The sequence below is a fragment of the Sinohyriopsis cumingii genome, chromosome 7 (assembly GCF_028554795.1).
Source record: "Sinohyriopsis cumingii isolate HCF-2022 chromosome 7, ASM2855479v2, whole genome shotgun sequence".
NCBI lineage: Eukaryota > Metazoa > Mollusca > Bivalvia > Unionida > Unionidae > Sinohyriopsis > Sinohyriopsis cumingii.
Genome location: NC_142967.1, coordinates 11,840,985 through 11,859,796, shown reverse-complemented (window position 1 = coordinate 11,859,796; position 18,812 = coordinate 11,840,985). Strand labels below are relative to the sequence as shown.

General features: G+C 34.1%; 1 protein-coding gene across 3 annotated transcripts in view; it reads right to left on the bottom strand.

Annotated features, from left to right (window-relative positions):
* The window catches only part of LOC149794740 (uncharacterized), a 94,187-nt gene extending 75,996 nt beyond the window's left edge, over window positions 1–18,191 (bottom strand). The window contains exon 1 of one of the 3 annotated variants that reach the window (XM_089964357.1): window positions 17,880–18,191. The gene's annotated coding sequence lies outside the window, so the exon portion shown is untranslated. Of the gene's footprint in view, window positions 1–15,070; window positions 15,311–17,669; window positions 17,795–17,879 lie in introns of those variants that run through there. The other 2 variants (XM_089964359.1, XM_089964358.1) reach the window with 2 other exon arrangements.
* Window positions 18,192–18,812: the final 621 nt, after the last annotated feature.

Here is an 18,812-nt window from a genome sequence, read left to right as displayed (position 1 = left end):
AAAATAGCTGCCCTGACAAAACAAGGCTAGCATTTCTTCCATTGGCTGACGTTCCATCTCATGCTGCTTTGGTTTTCATGATGTATTGTACCCCGTCTTTCAATTAAATAGTTGTTTTGCTGATAAAATTTTATTGCAATTAATGTGTCACTTGGCTCTGTTAGTCTAATTCTGACTGAGATGGCACAGCCTTACCGAAACTTTAATCACGGCGCTGCTTTGACACCCGTAAAATATCTGAATAATGAAGCTACCCGGTATTTTCGGTGGGGTGAGGAGGTCTGAGATTTAAGAAAGAATTTTTACAAATTCTGACCCCAAAGAACTTGAAAATAAAACAGTGCTATTCTGATTTATAGAAGAAAAAACCTTATTATATGCATTATATTTGTTGAACAAAAAAAGTCTTAAGGTAAAAAAATAAATATAATCTTAGCTGAAAAGAAAATCCACCCCTACCCACCCACCCCCAAATAATGAAATTGTCGGTCATTACATAGCTGGAAGAAAACAAGGTTCACGTGTGAATGAATAAGTAAAGATAAGTACATTTGCTGTAATGTGGAATTTGATTGCGTTATAGTTGAATAGACCAAAGATTGAGCGAAGAGGTCACGAATGAACCTACTTAGATATGCCATCTCTTTTTATAAAGTCTAGTCCAAACTTCAAGTAGAACAAAACTCTTTCATTACAACAGTAACTAAATAACTTTTTGAATGACATAATTTTCCACTCTGACACAGCTTTTCAGAAATGATAAAGGCATCGGATATTAAAACAAGCTATCTCTGACTCAGGTACGTACCTCCCACCTCAGTTTGAGAAGCACTTAAACTTTGACCTCGTGCATGTACTCAAGTGAGCCATACCGTACTTGAGATTATTCACAAGAAAACGTGAATTAGCACAATGGATGTTACAACAAAAAGCAACACTTGAACAACATAACAATTTCAGTTATCTCAGCAGATTTAATTCTAAATCACAACTTTTAAATTAAACATAAAAACAACTTCGGACATTTACATATCCTAACAGAAAACACTCAAAAGTCAAATTGGAATAAATTTTAATTTTGTTATTCTCTTTTCAATATAAGACTTTAATAATAAATTTAATTCCATCGTCATTGTCAACGTGTGTGTGTGTGTGTGTGTGTGTGTGTGTGTGTGTTATTGGATTTTTAACGTAGCTTAAACAATTTTTCAGTCATATCGCTACGATGTCTGGATTGTGACAGTTTATAGTGATGTCTAACACTGAGGCATCATGCCGCAGACATGTAGCATCATGTCCCACCCAGTCACATTATCCTGACACCAGGACGACCAGTGCTAACACTAACCTTTTAATGCTGAGCATCAAGCGTGGCAGCTGCTTGTACCATTTTAAAAGTCATTGGTATGACTCGGCCAGGATTCGAACCCGCGACCTACTTTCGAAGATTCATAGCTAAATGCCAGCAGTAGTCTGGTTGCAGACTCGTGTTATTTTCTAATAAAAAGGTATGAAACACTGTAAAGTAAACACGGCGTGAATATAAAAAGAAAACATTAAGGAATAAACATGTGACTTTAAAACTTATATGTAATGGTAAATACTTCAACATATACGCAAACTCGGGCTCTGACTCAACCTGTTACATAAGAGTGCATCCGGTGGAGCTACGATCGACGGCTGTCTATCAGCGATTAGATACATCACCAACTGAAAAGAGGATTTAGCGTTTTTCAAGTTTTTCAAAATATTTGTTTCTACAATGATTTCTGTGCCTCGTATTTTACAATCTTAACACGATCTAAATCTAGTTAGGAAATCGTACCGCTTAACTAAATGACTACAGTTCCTTCAATTCAGCGTCGCAAGTAATATCTGCGAATGTAGCTTAGTGAATTTTCACGTAAACATCTCGAAATGAACATAAAATTACCTAATTCGTTTTGTGAACGAATGATTTCAATACCAGTTGTATCACGATATGGACCAACACCACACAGTTGATGGATTTTAAAAACAAGAAAGGCACTTGTCTGGTTCCCTGCTTAGTATACTCCCTGCGTTGCACTCCGCTATACTAACGGACACCACATTGTCACGTGGTCAAAACAATGGGCCACACACGGAGATCTAACTGTGGCACATTTATTCCTTTAATATTCTCATTCTTAATGACACAATATGAACTTTACCAATATTTTTGATTTGTCTTATAGCAGTCGTTATCTTGTGTTCAAGCTTAACCTCCAATTCGTCATATAATTGCTTTTACAAAATATTTTTACTAGTAGCCGAAGATGAAGGAAAAGGGTACACACAACGATATTTTGCTAACACTGCACATTTTACACTGCGTCATCTCAGAGATTCCTTCTCCAATCGATTCCTTGATAAATTGTACGTCGAGATTGATATGAGATGATGTACAACAGCCTAAATATAGCCAAAGATTAAGACGAAATATTCACCCCTCTTTTACAAAGGGTTGAGGGTACCTATTGTTCTGCAAATATTGCACACTTCACACCATGTCATCTAAACTATTCTAGTTGCAATAAATTCCTTGATGAATTTAACATTGATATTGATATCTCGTTGTACATGACACGTCAAACTTAGCCAAATATTGGGATCAAAATAGCAAGCATATTCCACGACGGGGTGAATATGACGATCTTTTGTCCAATATTGTAAATTCAGACTGTATCATGAAACAAAAATCATTTGCAATCAATCTCTTGATATTTTTTACGTCTGAACTGACATAAGGCGACAGATGACAGCATTCATTTGCCAAAGATGTAAGACCAAAATATCATCTTTAAAAAGTTCCATTTGCAATTGATTCCTTAAACAAAGTGGCTTAGCAGCCGCCCAACCAACCCTAAAAACGGGGTTGGAGCTAAATTTTACCATTAAACAACCTTTTTAGGGGAGGGAGCCCCAGACTTAAGTTTGGATGGAGTAATGTTCGAATTTCTTGCCCTGCCACAGCATGATACAAATTTTAATGTGCTGCTGTGTTTTTAATTAATTTTAAATTAATTAAATTAAATTAATTAATTAAACATATAATAATATTAAAGTTCTCATTTATACAAGTGATTATTTAATATATTTAACTTAACACTAAAACCAGTTTTAACATGAAAAATCACAGGCCATCTTAGTACTACCGACCGATATTGGATCTACCACACACCTGAACAATTTAATTTCGTCACATTCATTTTACCATTTTTAATATTTTTTAGAAGGGCAATTTTCAGTTTTAGAAACTGAATATTTCTCAATAACAATTGTAATGCATTAAGTTATGAAATTATGTAAATGCAAAGAAGAAAAAAAGTCTTACATTAACTGCTGTGCGAGAGCAATGGGATCAACGGAGTCACGAAACTCACTTTTCACATTCTATTTTTTGTAATTAGTTCTATTTTAAAAAAATGTAGATAAATAAATAACGTATAAATAACGTACTTCAGAATTAAAAAAGGAACAAAAGAACCAAGAAGGAAAATAACAAGAGCATATGTTTTTTCTTCTTTCTGCAATTCAGATTAACGACTCTGTTAATTAAAACATTACATAAACTATTAAAGATATACATATATTACGTAGAAGAAAAGTTGTTTATTTTTATATACAAGCCTCTGAACATGTCGGACAACTACACTTACGTGGCAGGGTCCAGTTTCGTAAATTTGGCCCCTGGCAAATGTCTTAATCGTAAATTGGCCCCTGGCAAATTTCTTAACGTAAGGCTATGGTGTGACTTTTTCAGATATTATTGTTTACTATTTAAAGATATGGATATATTTGTGAACTGGGCGTTTCGGGATTGTGTTGTTTTTGAAACTGATGTCAGGCATGTACACCTTCCATAGTTGCTCTGCAGTATGCTGATAGTAAAATACCAATAGTCGGCAGGAAGAAGAGCTGGCCTCCCATAGCAGTAAATACATGGGTTTGGGGCAAGTAGAATAGATCAAGAACGGCTTGGATGACAACTATTTTCATTTGCATCAGCCTGTTTAGTACACAATGTTTTGTAGAAATGTCATCTAGGAAAAGAGCTTGTGTTTGCACTGTGAGCATCACATGGTGTCAAAAATGACCGTTCGGACATGAAAATTGCAGGTAGAAATTTTGGTAGAAATTTTGGGTTGGGGTGCATAAACTTCTGCTATGAACTGCCATTTACTTCTTTGGTCAAGTGGATAATATCCTTATGCTTTGTGTTAATATAGGTATCCAAAAATATGGACTTTTTTGACCTCATTTGTGTATTTCACTTTTAATGATTTTTTATACTAGGTCGCTGATTGCGGCATTACAATTGTATATAAACACTGGCCCCTGCCCCCTTAAAAATACTACAGTGATGATTCAGCTAATCCACACAGAGCACCACGTGACATGCCACTTTTGGAAAAGTGAGTTAAAATGGGAAGCACTGACGGCAATATCAGGATGTGAATATTTTATTAGAATTATTATTAAATTAAATTAAAACAAAGTTAATAAATCAATATTTAAGTTTCAAGTCTATTTTTAGATACAAAAAATCAACACTCGTCACAAAGCTCAATGAAATTATCGGACGACAAACATTTTAATCCAAACATTAGCCACGTATATCTAAAGCGGAGGTCGTGGGTTCAAACCCCGGTCGAGTCATACCAAAGACTTACAAAAATGGTACAAACAACTGCCTCGCTAGGCGCTCAGCGTTAAGAGGTTAGTGTTAGGACTGATCGGCCTGGTGTCAGGATAATGTGACTGGGTGGGACATCATGCTACATGTCTGCGGCATGATGCCCCAGCGTTAGACATCACTATAAACTGCCACACTGCAGACAGCGTAGCGATATGACTGAAACATTGTTAAAGCTACCTTGAAAATTCTAATCACACACACACACACACATCCGTATCGTGATCCGATACATCTATGGAAGAATAAACACCTGATAGATAATAGCCCTGGAAAACATACAACTGCATATCCGGGTTTTAAAGAACCAACAACAGCTGATGTGTTATGTGCATTCAAACGATATCGTAAGTATGGTTCTGGTACAATCCTATGCTAAAAAAAATGCCACCTGAGGAAATTAATACAAGGTTTACAAGCCATGTAAAAATAGCATATTTTAACAAAATAACAATGGACTAACAGAAGAAGGATTATATTGTCTAAATAAACGGGTAAGATCTTACGTGACATGTAATTTTGATGCTCAAAATAGAACACCTATTACACAGTTGATTTTCTACTGTACACGGCACTACAAAAAAGTATAATGAGATCTTAATTTTGAGTTACACAGGATAGGAATCGGATTACTATAAGAATTCAGTTATATATATATATATATATATATATATATATATATATATATATATATATATATATATATATATATATATATATATGTATATATATATAAGATTCCAGAGACAGACTAAGCCATGCAGTTGGTGGCGATGTTATATTTTTTAACATCCAGTGATATGGAGATTAAATTTTAGAAGCATTGTTGTACACAGCAATGATGTACAAAAGTCATCAGATGCACTTAAGCAATGATGTACAAACGTCATCAGATGCACTTAAGCAATGATGTACAAAAGACATCAGATGCACTCAAGCAATAATGTACAAACGTCATCAGATGCACTTAAGCAATGATGTACAAACCTCATCAGATGCACTTAAGCAATGACGTACAAAAGACATCAGATGCACTCAAGCAATGACGTATAGAAGACATCAGATGCACTCAAGCAATGATGTACAAACTTCATCAGATGCACTTAAGCAATGATGTACAAAATTCATCAGATGCACTTAAGCAATGACGTACAAAATTCATCAGATGCACTTAAGCAATAACGTACAAAAGTCATCAGATGCACTTAAACAATGATGTACAAAAGTCATCAGATGCACTTAAGCAATGACGTACAAAAGTCATCAGATGCACTTAAACAATGATGTACAAACGTCATCAGATGCACTTAAGCAATGAAGTACAAAATTCATCAGATGCACTTAAACAATGATGTACAAACGTCATCAGATGCACTTAAGCAATGATGTACAAAAGTCATCAGATGCATTTAAGCAATGATGTACAAAAGTCACCAGACGCACTTAAGCAATGATGTACAAAAGTCATCAGATGCACTTAAGCAATGATGTACAAACGTCATCAGATGCACTTAAGCAGTGACGTACAAAAGACATCAGATGCACTTAAGCGATGATGTACAAAATTCATCACATGCATTTAAGCAATGACGTACAAAATACATCTGATGCATTTAAGCAATGATGTACAGAAGTCATCAGATGCACTTAAGCAATGACGTACAAACGTCATCACATAAACTTAAGCAATGATGTACAAAAGTCAGAAACACTTAATCGTAGAATAAATAATTATATGAATACTGAAGTGATAACATAATGGTATTGAAGCGGCTGATAATTAGATTGAAACAAATTTGCTATATGAGCATTTATATACAACAAAAATCAAACTGTGCGAGCTCGTCTGCAGACTTACAACGGGAACATAATAAGCGTGAATGACTCCAAGAATCGGAATGAATCTGACTGAATGCTTCAACTTCTCTTTACATACACCGTATATTGCAAATGTATATCGCAATCAACACCGCGTGACAGCATACACTACTAATTTTGTGTGGAATTGGGTCTATTCACGTGACTTAGCGCAACCATTGGGAAGTTATATAATTTTTCTCGAAACATCAAAGTCCCACCAGTAACAGACAAATTACGCCATGAGCGCCGTTTTAAGTCTTAAAATTATTATTAATAACTGTCAACACATGCGTAAACATCTATTTATAGATCCTATGCAATATGCGTTCTTAACGGAGCCAGGTCACGTACACAAATTTATTTAAAAAAACCTATATTCTATACAGTTTACAACCATAAAAAATATAGATAGACATACCACTTCGTGCAGAAGTAATACTCTTTATGTTGTCTTTAAAGTGGAAAAGAGATTATTCAAAGAGCTATCTAGTTCACCAACTAAATTACTAAAACAAGTACTTCACCTTTCGTTTCACTACTTAATTTGCGTGTTTAACCCAAAATACTGTATATTTATAGTGTGAGTTTGTTTCTCTTGACATTACCCATTGTATAGATTTCTTTCGAAACCCATATACACTATAAGGAAAAACAATCACACATTACTGCTATCTTGCCTTGTTAATTTTCTATCCCCTAGGATGCAGTATTTGATCTGAAAGACAGATCTGACAAAATAATTAGCTTAATCCCGACTATTCATAAAATAATTCCTTACCCTTTTTAAATTTCCGACTTTTAAATAGGGTTTCATCATGTCATATTTTGTATGATATAATTCTAAGGCAGTTAAAGGACATTTTCATGATTTTAGTAGACATGTTTTGCCATAAAATGCATTTACTTCTTGCGTTAATTTAAAACAATTTATGGGTGCTTAATTGGGAAGTTCAAATCCATCATTAAAATTACTTTCTGTGATGGAACCTTGTTTTCGTTCCACTTCATAATCATTTCCATCATAAACATTGTCCTCAAAAGTATAATCAAACTTTTTAACACATCTTCTGCCATTTGTATACTATTCAGATCAATGAGAATCAACTTGAATATGATTGAAGTTTTACAAAAGATAACATTAAGATTATTATAAGATTTTACAGAAGATAACAGTAAGAGCATTATGAGGTTATACAGAAAATAACGGAAAGATTATTATGAGTACTTACAGAAGATAACAGTAAGAGCATTGTGAGGTTTTACAGAAAACAGTCTAATCTATGAGTATTTACTGAAGATAACAGTAAGAGCATTGTGAGTATTTACTGAAGATAACAGTAAGAGCATTGTGAGGTTTTACTGAAGATAACAGTAAGAGCATTGTGAGGTTTTACTGAAGATAACAGTAAGAGCATTGTGAGGTTTTACTGAAGATAACAGTAAGAGCATTGTGAGGTTTTACTGAAGATAACAGTAAGAGCATTAACAGAGAAGAATAAAAATATACACAGGAATGCAAACTTAATAAAGCTAATGGAACATGCAAAGTAAAGAACCGTTACACGTTTTATGAAAATGAGTTGTAAGTAATGAAAACAAAACAATTATAAAAACAAAGTGAATTTTGTTAAAGCGAGATAGACTAAACTATCTTGTGCTTCTTGCAGTGATATCAATGCTAAGTAAATTTCTCTCATTTGATAATATGAACGAATCCCAGAGAGACTGGAAAGAAGTTTACATGGCATAAACGGGAAATAGATAATGACAGCTTTTAGTGTTCCTTTAGAATGGGATTAACAATTTCAGTGGGATTACTAATGTCAGCATTGAGCTATAGCCTTATAACTCTGAGGAACATACATTACTGAAAATCAACAGAGGAAAAACAAAACAAGAAACATGGAACGTCGAAATCTGCACACACAAAATCGCTGTAAATAAAGCTAACTAAACGGGTACTGGACTTTTTTATATATATAAACGATGTGTTTGTTCCATTACACCAGAAACTGTTATTATAGTGTCTGCATACGAAATAGTTAAATCAACGAGAAAAGGTTAAGACAAAACAAATTCAATTTAATCAGACTGAGATAGATTACACCATGTGATTCCAAATCTATTCAGTGGTACAGTTACCAGATTTCGAAGCTTCAACTATTTGACTTTGCTGTCCTAATTTTAATATTAGTGATATTTTATCATTTTTTCACCTGGTATAACTAGGTGATATATATCGACACCAGTAAAAGCAAAGTATTGTTCTTCAGAATAAAAAAAGTTAAAACTTAAAAAGATGATCTTTCTTAGTCCATCCTTTAGGCATTCTAAAGTTAAACCATCTTTTACACATAAGAATTGATCTACAGCATGGTCTCTTGTATTCCAACCTTTCGGCATTGTAAAGTTAAACCATCTTTTACACCCATGAATTGATCTACAGCATGATCTCTTGTATTTAAACCTTTAGGCATTGTAAAGTTAAACCATCTTTTACATACATGAATTGATCTACAGCTTGGTCTATTTTATTCCAACCTTTAGGCATTGCAAACTTAAACCATCTTACACACACATGAATTGATCTACAGCGTGGTCTCTTGTATTCCAACCTTTATGCATTGTAAAGTTAAACCATCAAACACACATATGAATTGACCTACAGCTTGGTCTCTTTTATTCCAACCTTTAGGCATTGTAAAGTTAAACCATCAAACACACATATGAATTGACCTACAGCTTGGTCTCTTTTATTCCAACCTTTAGGCATTGCAAACTTAAACCATCTTATACACACATGAATTGATCTACAGTTTGGTCTCTTTTATTCCAACCTTTAGGCATTGCAAACTTAAACCATCTTATACATACATGAATTGATCTACAGCTTGGTCTATTTTATTCCAACCTTTATGCATTGTAACGTTAAACCATCAAATACACACATGAATTGATCTACAGCGTGGTCTCTTGTATTCCAACCTTTATGCATTGTAAAGTTAAACCATCAAACACACATATGAATTGATCTACAGCTTGGTCTCTTTTATTCCAACCTTTAGGCATTGTAAAGTTAAACCATCTTATACACACATGAATTGATCTACAGCTTGGTCTCTTTTATTCCAACCTTTAGGCATTGCAAACTTAAACCATCTTATACACACATGAACTGATCTACAGCTTGGTCTATTTTATTCCAACCTTTAGACATTGTAAAGTTAAACCATCTTATACACACATGAATTGATCTACAGCTTGGTCTCTTTTATTCCAACCTTTAGGCATTGTAAAGTTAAACCATCTTATACACACATGAATTAATCTACAGCTTGGTCTATTTTATTCCAACCTTTAGGCATTACAAATTTAAACCATCAAATACACACATGAACTGATCTACAGCTTGGTCTCTTTTATTCCAACCTTTAGGCATTGTAAAGTTAAACCATCAAACACACACATGAAAAGATCTACAGCTTGGTCTATTTTATTCCAACCTTTATGCATTGTAAAGTTAAACCATCAAACACACATATGAATTGATCTACAGCTTGGTCTATTTTATTCCAACCTTTATGCATTGTAAAGTTAAACCATCAAACACACATATGAATTGATCTACAGCTTGGTCTATTTTATTCCAACCTTTAGGCATTGTAAAGTTAAACCATCAAACACACATATGAATTGATCTACAGCTTGGTCTCTTTTATTCCAACCTTTAGGCATTGTAAAGTTAAACCATCTTATACACACATGAATTGATCTACAGCTTGGTCTCTTTTATTCCAACCTTTAGGCATTGCAAACTTAAACCATCTTATACACACATGAACTGATCTACAGCTTGGTCTATTTTATTCCAACCTTTAGACATTGTAAAGTTAAACCATCTTATACACACATGAATTGATCTACAGCTTGGTCTCTTTTATTCCAACCTTTAGGCATTGTAAAGTTAAACCATCTTATACACACATGAATTAATCTACAGCTTGGTCTATTTTATTCCAACCTTTAGGCATTACAAATTTAAACCATCAAATACACACATGAACTGATCTACAGCTTGGTCTCTTTTATTCCAACCTTTAGGCATTGTAAAGTTAAAACATCAAACACACACATGAAAAGATCTACAGCTTGGTCTATTTTATTCCAACCTTTATGCATTGTAAAGTTAAACCATCAAACACACATATGAATTGATCTACAGCTTGGTCTATTTTATTCCAACCTTTACACATTGTAAAGTTAAACCATCTTATACATACATCAATTGATCTACAGCTTGGTCTCTTGTATTCCAACCTTTAGGCATTGTAAAGTTAAACCATCAAACACACACATGAAAAGATCTACAGCTTGGTCTATTTTATTCCAACCTTTATGCATTGTAAAGTTAAACCATCAAACACACATATGAATTGATCTACAGCTTGGTCTATTTTATTCCAACCTTTACACATTGTAAAGTTAAACCATCTTATACACACATGAATTAATCTACAGCATGGTCTCTTTTATTCCAACCTTTAGGCATTGTAAAGTTAAACCATCTTATACACACATGAATTGATCTACAGCTTGGTCTATTGTATTCCAACCTTTAGGCATTGTAAAGTTAAACCATCTTATACACACATGAATTGATCTACAGCATGATCTCTTTTATTCCAACCTCTAGGCATTGTAAAGTTAAACCATCTTATGCATACATGAATTGATCATCAGCTACGTATCTTTCATCCACACCTTTTTAGGTATTGCAAACCATCTCATATGCAAATTTGTTATCAGATTTAATAAACAACGAAATATGATAAAAACAGGTCAAACAAATTGGATGAAAAACTATCCGAATGTATATTACTTTTTGGTTTTTTGTAATATATTCAAATACAAGTTATACACCTTAGTTCTCACATTATTATGTCGTGTATATTTAATTTGTGTGTTGACTTTTGTCCATAATTGTATGATATGAATATTTAAGTTGTATTGTGTAACTGACCTTTGTCCATAACTGCTGTCTTCTTATTTTGTAAACAAAATATTACGTAGCTAATATTTGCCTATGATTTTCGATTATATTTAAAGATCACTATTACATATATGTAAACATGCTTACAGTTGATAAGTGCAAGGTCTAGTCTCTTTTTAGTTATTGTGTCTTAGTTTTTATATAAATGTCGTTTACTTCAGAATTATGAATTCCATATCTTAATATCAATCTTAGTGGAATCAATCAAAGTTGTGTTAAGTTAAAATTTGAGAGGATTTATTTTTTTAAATTAGTCACTGGAATTGCAAAGTGCTCACTCACTTAAGACTAAATCGCTATTTTTGAATTACTGTGAATTTATTCAAGGACAGTTTGGATAATATAATTGAGACACAGCAAGATTGTTGGCATATTAGCACATTCGAGACTACCGGCACATCAGCACATTCAAGATTGGAATTCATTTTGAACACCATTGGAATTCATTATGAACACTCTAACATTTAGGACTATTTGGGATTTAGTTAACAAAATAATGTAAGTTGTTTTTGAAGTTTCCCCTTTTATTTTATGGAATAAATTATTTGTTGAATTTTACAAAACTTGTTGGTTTTCGCTCATTTGTTACTTAGTTTAAGACCATGGAGTCGCAACACTAAATATGTGACAATATGTAAAATTGTACAACATCTGCATACCTTGGTGCTATATTCACAAGTTCATCCCGTCATCGAATGAAAAACTGCATGATATCAAGTGTAATGCTGTAATTAGCAAGTTAAAAACTTCATTTGAGACACGCCTCAAAGTTACCTATATAATCGTTGATGTAATCGACAGAGACAATGTACTTCGTTTCATTTTATAATACATGTAAATATGTATGTAACTATCAATGTGAAAGTATATACTGTATACAAGATATACTACCGCTGTCACTCATACAGTGCATTGTTCTTAAAATATGCAGGTTTGGCTAAGGTGGATAACTTCGCGGCTATCGTCCGTCACAATTAGGGCCTATCAACTTGCAAGATGTGTGTGCGTGTGTGTGTCTGTGATGTGTCGACTATATAGATTATGCTACTGAGTTAATCTTGCCCTACAGTATGATGTTAGTATGAAGTTTTACTATTCCTGCGGAAATTCCGCATGCCACACCATTAAAAAAAAGAAAAAAAGAAAATGGGTATGATAATTAAGATAATGGTAATGACAATTTGAAAATGACGATGACAAGGTGACAACGATTACAATGATTATGATGGACAATTTCGTCAATATTTTTACTTTTATTTTTACTTATCAAAACTGTAAAGTTCATAATCACATTAACGCCTAGTATGTACCACTATCCGTCTTTCTCTCTTTCATCTAGGTAGACACACCCACACCCAGTCTGTAACACTCTATCCGTCTTTCTCTCGTTCATCTAGGTAGACACACCCACACCCAGTCTGTACCTCTCTGTCCGTCTTCATATGTATCTTGCATATATGTACACACATATTATACAAGCAATGTCAATGCAGGTGGAAATAAATATAAACACAACGGAAATATCTCACTCTCTCTCTCTCTCTCTCTCTTTATATATATATATATATATATATATATATATATATATATATATATATATATATATATATATATATATATATATAAAGATAGATCAGAGAATGCCGAGATAATGAAATAAATCAAGTACTTTGCACGGGACATGATCAGTAATCATTTTACAACTAGTACATGTGGGTTTACTGAATGATCAAGATACTTTACCGAGAAGGATATCAGTAGGTGTTTTGGTGCTGATTTTTGCGACTAATTGCTAACTGCGTGTTATCTGCTCAAATTTTATTTTTTATCGTGTTGTTAAGCAGGAGTACTCAAAGATTATTTTTTGTTGTACATACTGGTGTTATGAAAACACATTTTAAAAAAAGAAACAGAAAGAAATTACACAAACAACACCCTAAACAAATAACAAAACAAAAATGCGCAACTGTAATATAAACACTGAATGTCTTTTTCTGCAATTTTAAATCTCTTATCGCTACCAGAAAATTTCTGGACCACTCATTTTTAAAAACATGTCAATGTCCTCGGACTGCAGTAGAATTAGTGCTGTCATTTTAATTGGCTTTGAGTTTGTTTGTTTGGGGGTGGGGATTAAGGGGTGCAATTTTAAATTTGTATAACCCTCTACGTAAAAAATGTTGGAACGTTCATACTTTTAAAATCAAAACCATCCTTCATTTCTTGGACAGTCCTGTGTACATACTGATATACGGTACCATTAGTATTTGTTTTTGCATCTAGTGTACGGAATATCGTCTGCTCGAGTTTTTCAGTATTTAAAACACATTTAAGTCTGTCACATCGACCAATTAGGCGGCGAATAATTTAATTTATGCCAGCTTTGGACGAAGTATGAATTGCTTTTTGTCTACAGTGAGAAATTAATCACAAAATATTTTAATCTGGTTTGAACAATTAGCGATATTGTAACATCGTTTCAGATTTTTCCTATAATGTAGCTGTAGATACAGTAACAAATAGTTGCTTGGTTTCTACCATTACAACAATCGGTTTCTACCATTATAACAATTGGTTTCTACCATTAAAACAACTGTAGAAGTACACAAAAGTCTAATGCAATTGCAGACATTGTACTTAGGCATTAAGTGTTAACATTTCTCACAACCGTTTCGTTTATATTGCAAGTAGTACAAAGGAAACTGCAGCGACTAATTTGCAATTTTGTTACAATATATGATACAGTTTTGGTTTTGATCAAGGAAAGTTACGTAGTATCGCTAGAGCGAATGTTTTCAGGAGACTAATATTGTGGTATTTAAATGTAGCTTCCAGAATGGCAAGCCGTGTAGTATATCCGAGTCAAAATTTACGCTAATCCACTATTCCGCCGTTAGGGATTTTGACAATGGATCACTATAACGCAGGTGTCAATAATGCGCTGAAGCAGTTAAAATACCGCCATTAACTGTAAACATGTGGTGATAGAAGTGAATAGAAAAACTTACCGTGCTCCTTCTAGTAACGTTTTAGATGTTATATTATTTTTTAAAAATAAAAATTCTTTTTTGTAAGCTTTAAGGCATGGCCGCATAACGTTAAAAACCTAACATACAAATGAATGTACAGAACACTTAATCATAAATTACATCAATGAAACCCTAATTTACATACTAGTTTAACCTGTACAGACAAGACACCTGTCATTAAAGGACACGTGTTTGCAGTGCGTATGGTGTTCTTTATAAGCGGGTTACACAAAATAAAACAATGAGTGCAAAACTACATTAGTTAATTAGCATGTTTTGATACATGGATCCTTTTTGTGCAGAATTTAGATTTGCTCCTTCAGGCAATTTCAACATGATATGTGATTTTGATTTTAAAATTCAGAACAGAGTAGTAAAAAAATATTACTAGACATAACGACAGCATAAACTTACTGCAGATTCAGGGATGTAGAAACAGGCTTATGAGTTCTCCTGCATGTCAGTGACGTAGAACAGGCCCGATGGGCTCTCCTACACGTCGTAAGATTTGTCAACTGAAGACAAGACCCTAGGCGGCGTAGTGGTTAGCGTGCTGGACTTGCAAGCGAAAGGATGCGGATTCGAATCCTACCATCCCATCAAGCCTGGTTCGCTATTGCGTTGTTCCAGGGCAAGACACTTTATTCTGACGTGGCACTAAATAACCTACTACTGTATTGGTGCCGTAAAACGCTAAACAACACCAAGTGCAAACAAGTCAAGAAAACATCGCATACAACCGACAGACATGACTACACATCAATGTGTTCTATTTATATACACAGTGGCAGTTGCAAAGCATTTTTACACGGGGTATAATGTGTTTTCTAGCCTTATGACGACTGGGGCTAACATACCGAGGGAGACTGGTCACTCTACGGACTTGCAACGTATCACCCCGTCCGTTTTGATATGTAAATAGACTGGTCACTTGTCAATTAAATCTTGATATCAATGGAATAGCGAGGTTTACCGGACCCTATGGCAAAAATCTCACGTGTACTTAATCTCGATTGGAGGTTGAAATTGGCCGTAACATTTTAATGAAAGAACAACCTTTACCTCTTAATATTCCCGATCAAAACTTAATTAATTTAAGTCAAAGAAAAAAAAAACAATAGTTTCTTTCTTCCATTCCGATATTTTATTTTAACATGTATCGATGGAGACATCTTCGGTGAAAAGATGCATCAGTTCGGCCAATATGTGATACGCGATCTCATATTTTAAGACCTAGCTATGGAAACATAAACTCCATTTTTCGAGGGGAAAAAACAGCAATAAGTTCTTCGAACTGTGTAAAGTCTCAAGGCACTTTTTAACGTTTAGAATCTCAATGCATTGTCAATGTGCCTAAAGTCTCAATGCATTTTTCAATGCGTGTAAAGTCTTAATACAATTTTCAAAAAGTGTAGAGACTAAATGCATTTTTCACTAGGTGTAGATTCTCAATGCATTTTTCAATACGAGTAAAGTCTCAATGCATTTTTCAACACGTGTAAAGTTCAATGCATTTTTTCAATACGTGTTAAGACTCAATGCATTTTTCAATACGTGTAATGTCTCAATACAATTTTTCAACGTTTAGAGTCTCAATGCATTTTTTCAACGTTTAGAGTGTCAATGCATTTTTCAATGTCCATAAAGTCTCAATGCATTTTTCAATGTGTGTAAAGGCTCAATGCATTTTTCAATGTGTGTAAAGTCTCAATGCATTTTTCAATCGTGTAAAGTCTCAATGCATTTTTCAATCGTGTAAAGTCTCAATGCATCTTTCAATCGTGTAAAGTCTCAATGCATTTTTCAATGCGTGTAAAGTCTCAATGCATTTTCAATGTTTGTAAAGTCTCGATGTATTTTCAATACGTGTACAGTCTCAATGAGTTTTTCATTGTGTGTAAAGTATCAATGCTTTTTCAATGAGTGTAAACCTCAATTCACTTTTCGGTATGTTGAAAGTCTCATTCCAATTTTCAGTACGTGTAAAGTCTCATGCCGTTTTTTCAATACTTGAAGTTTCAATCCATTTTTCAAAACGTATAAGTTTCAATGCGTTTTACAATGCGTGTAAAGTCTCAATGCCTTTTAAATGTTTCAATCCGTTTTTGAATACGTGTGAAGTTTCAATCCGTTTTTCAATACGTGTGAAGTTTCAATCCCTTTTTCAATATGTGTAAATTCTAAATGCATTTTTCAATACGTGTAAAGTCCTAGATGATATTTTTTAAAATTATTTTATCACAATACAAAACAGAAGAAAACTGGTTAACCAAATGCATTGTGATAAAGACAAAATCTAGAAAATTTCAAAAATTCAATTTTCAACTGTCATTTCAAACTTCGTTGCTCACAATATTCAAATAAATTGCACTAGTATAATTTTGTAAAACTCTTTTACACATTAAATTGTACTTGTACCTTCTCTGCCATTGATAAAATCGTGAAGCAGTGTTGTTTACAAAATATGTAACGTAAACAAGTTTCACTTGCCCTTGAATCCCTTAGAATCCTTGGATCCCAGGTGATAAGTGCCCTAATTTGCATTATCAAAAAGGAACCGGTGATATTTGTAGAGCAAGTGAAGAGTTTCTTATCGCTGTGTATGTTGTCCTTGAGTACGAATATGAGACCAGTTTTGTTTAACCCTAAGGTGGAATCTGTGTGTGTGTGTGTGTGTGTGTGTGTGTGTGTTTGTGAAACCCCCACCCCTGAAAAAGACCAAGAAGAAAAATAATGAGACCGAAACAGCCAAAACATTTCCGAGAGTAAAGTATTCTTTACAATTACATAGGTACAGCTATGCCACTGAAACTTAAAACGCAGAAGCCCCTAAGGGGCCACACATGGGGCTCAGTTACTTTAACCTATCGCTTAATTCTTTATCCCCAATCTCGACTGACTGTCATTGCTGGTAATCGGAAATTCTCTGCTTTGATACTCGTTTGACCTGGTAACAGCAGATAGTACTGTAAAACGCCTTGTTCACACAAAGTATACACCATGATGTACAAACCTCACCATACATGTACAGAGATCTGAAACAGCTGACAGCTGAAATATCCCTTGTTATTGTTGTCAGTGTTTGTTCATCAACCGTTTAGCAGCCCCACTATTCAACAGTCGTACAGCTAAATATACAACGCATAAAGCCTTTACAGTTTTGACTTTGATATAGCTAGATTCACAGCATAGTCTATATACATATATATATATATATATTTACCTTTGTATCGTCTGGACTTGCCTGCACCGCACTGAACGGGTACGAAATAACCTCCTACGTATTTGGGACCCAAGGGTCCTTACAGTTTTCCCAGAATATGTATACTTTCGCGTTTCAAACGCTTGGAAAAGAAGAAAAAAAATCAGAAACAGAACTTTTGGACGAAAATTCGTACAAACGTTTGTCCACGGAAGTATCCACAAACACATGCGACTAAAAATAATTCCGAACAATGATACGGGAGAATTTTACTTCCTGAACTACACCTTCGTTATACGCTATAGTATAGTGAGATTGTTTTTACCAACGTCTACCGAGCGACCCAGAGTCCAATATTACTCTTCATGAGGTAAAAAGAAATGTACAAAAGTTGCATAGGGGACATATATAGCGTTCAGTTAATACACAACCACTGCAATACTTGTTCCGGGTTTTATGAATGGATCGACCATGTAATATAAGATGCTGGGGCGGGACGGTTGAATTGTTTTATTTTTTATTACCGACCCTTAAAATGCTTGATGAAATAATCTCAGTTTGATTTATACAAAAGAGAACCCATTCTCTCCACTATATTAATCAAACCAAACATTATCTTGAGAAAAAAAATATCCTGGAAGAAATGAAAACCCACCATTACTACATCAAGGACTACCTTTCGAAAGCATTCTAGTTGTTGAGAGTATTTAATACGACTTAAACATTTGTGAACTCATTTTACACACGACAAATAAAAAAGAGGCGAATAAACGTACACTGATAGATGGGTTTTCGTAATTTAATTAGACACTGTTGATGTACCTTTTACAATTATATAAATCACATCAATGAATGCTGTAAATGACGCGATGTTTCCCGCTAGGCACGCAGCGGAATTCTGAAATATCATGTCACTATCCTTAAGTAACATACGTGCGTTGCATTAAGTTATAG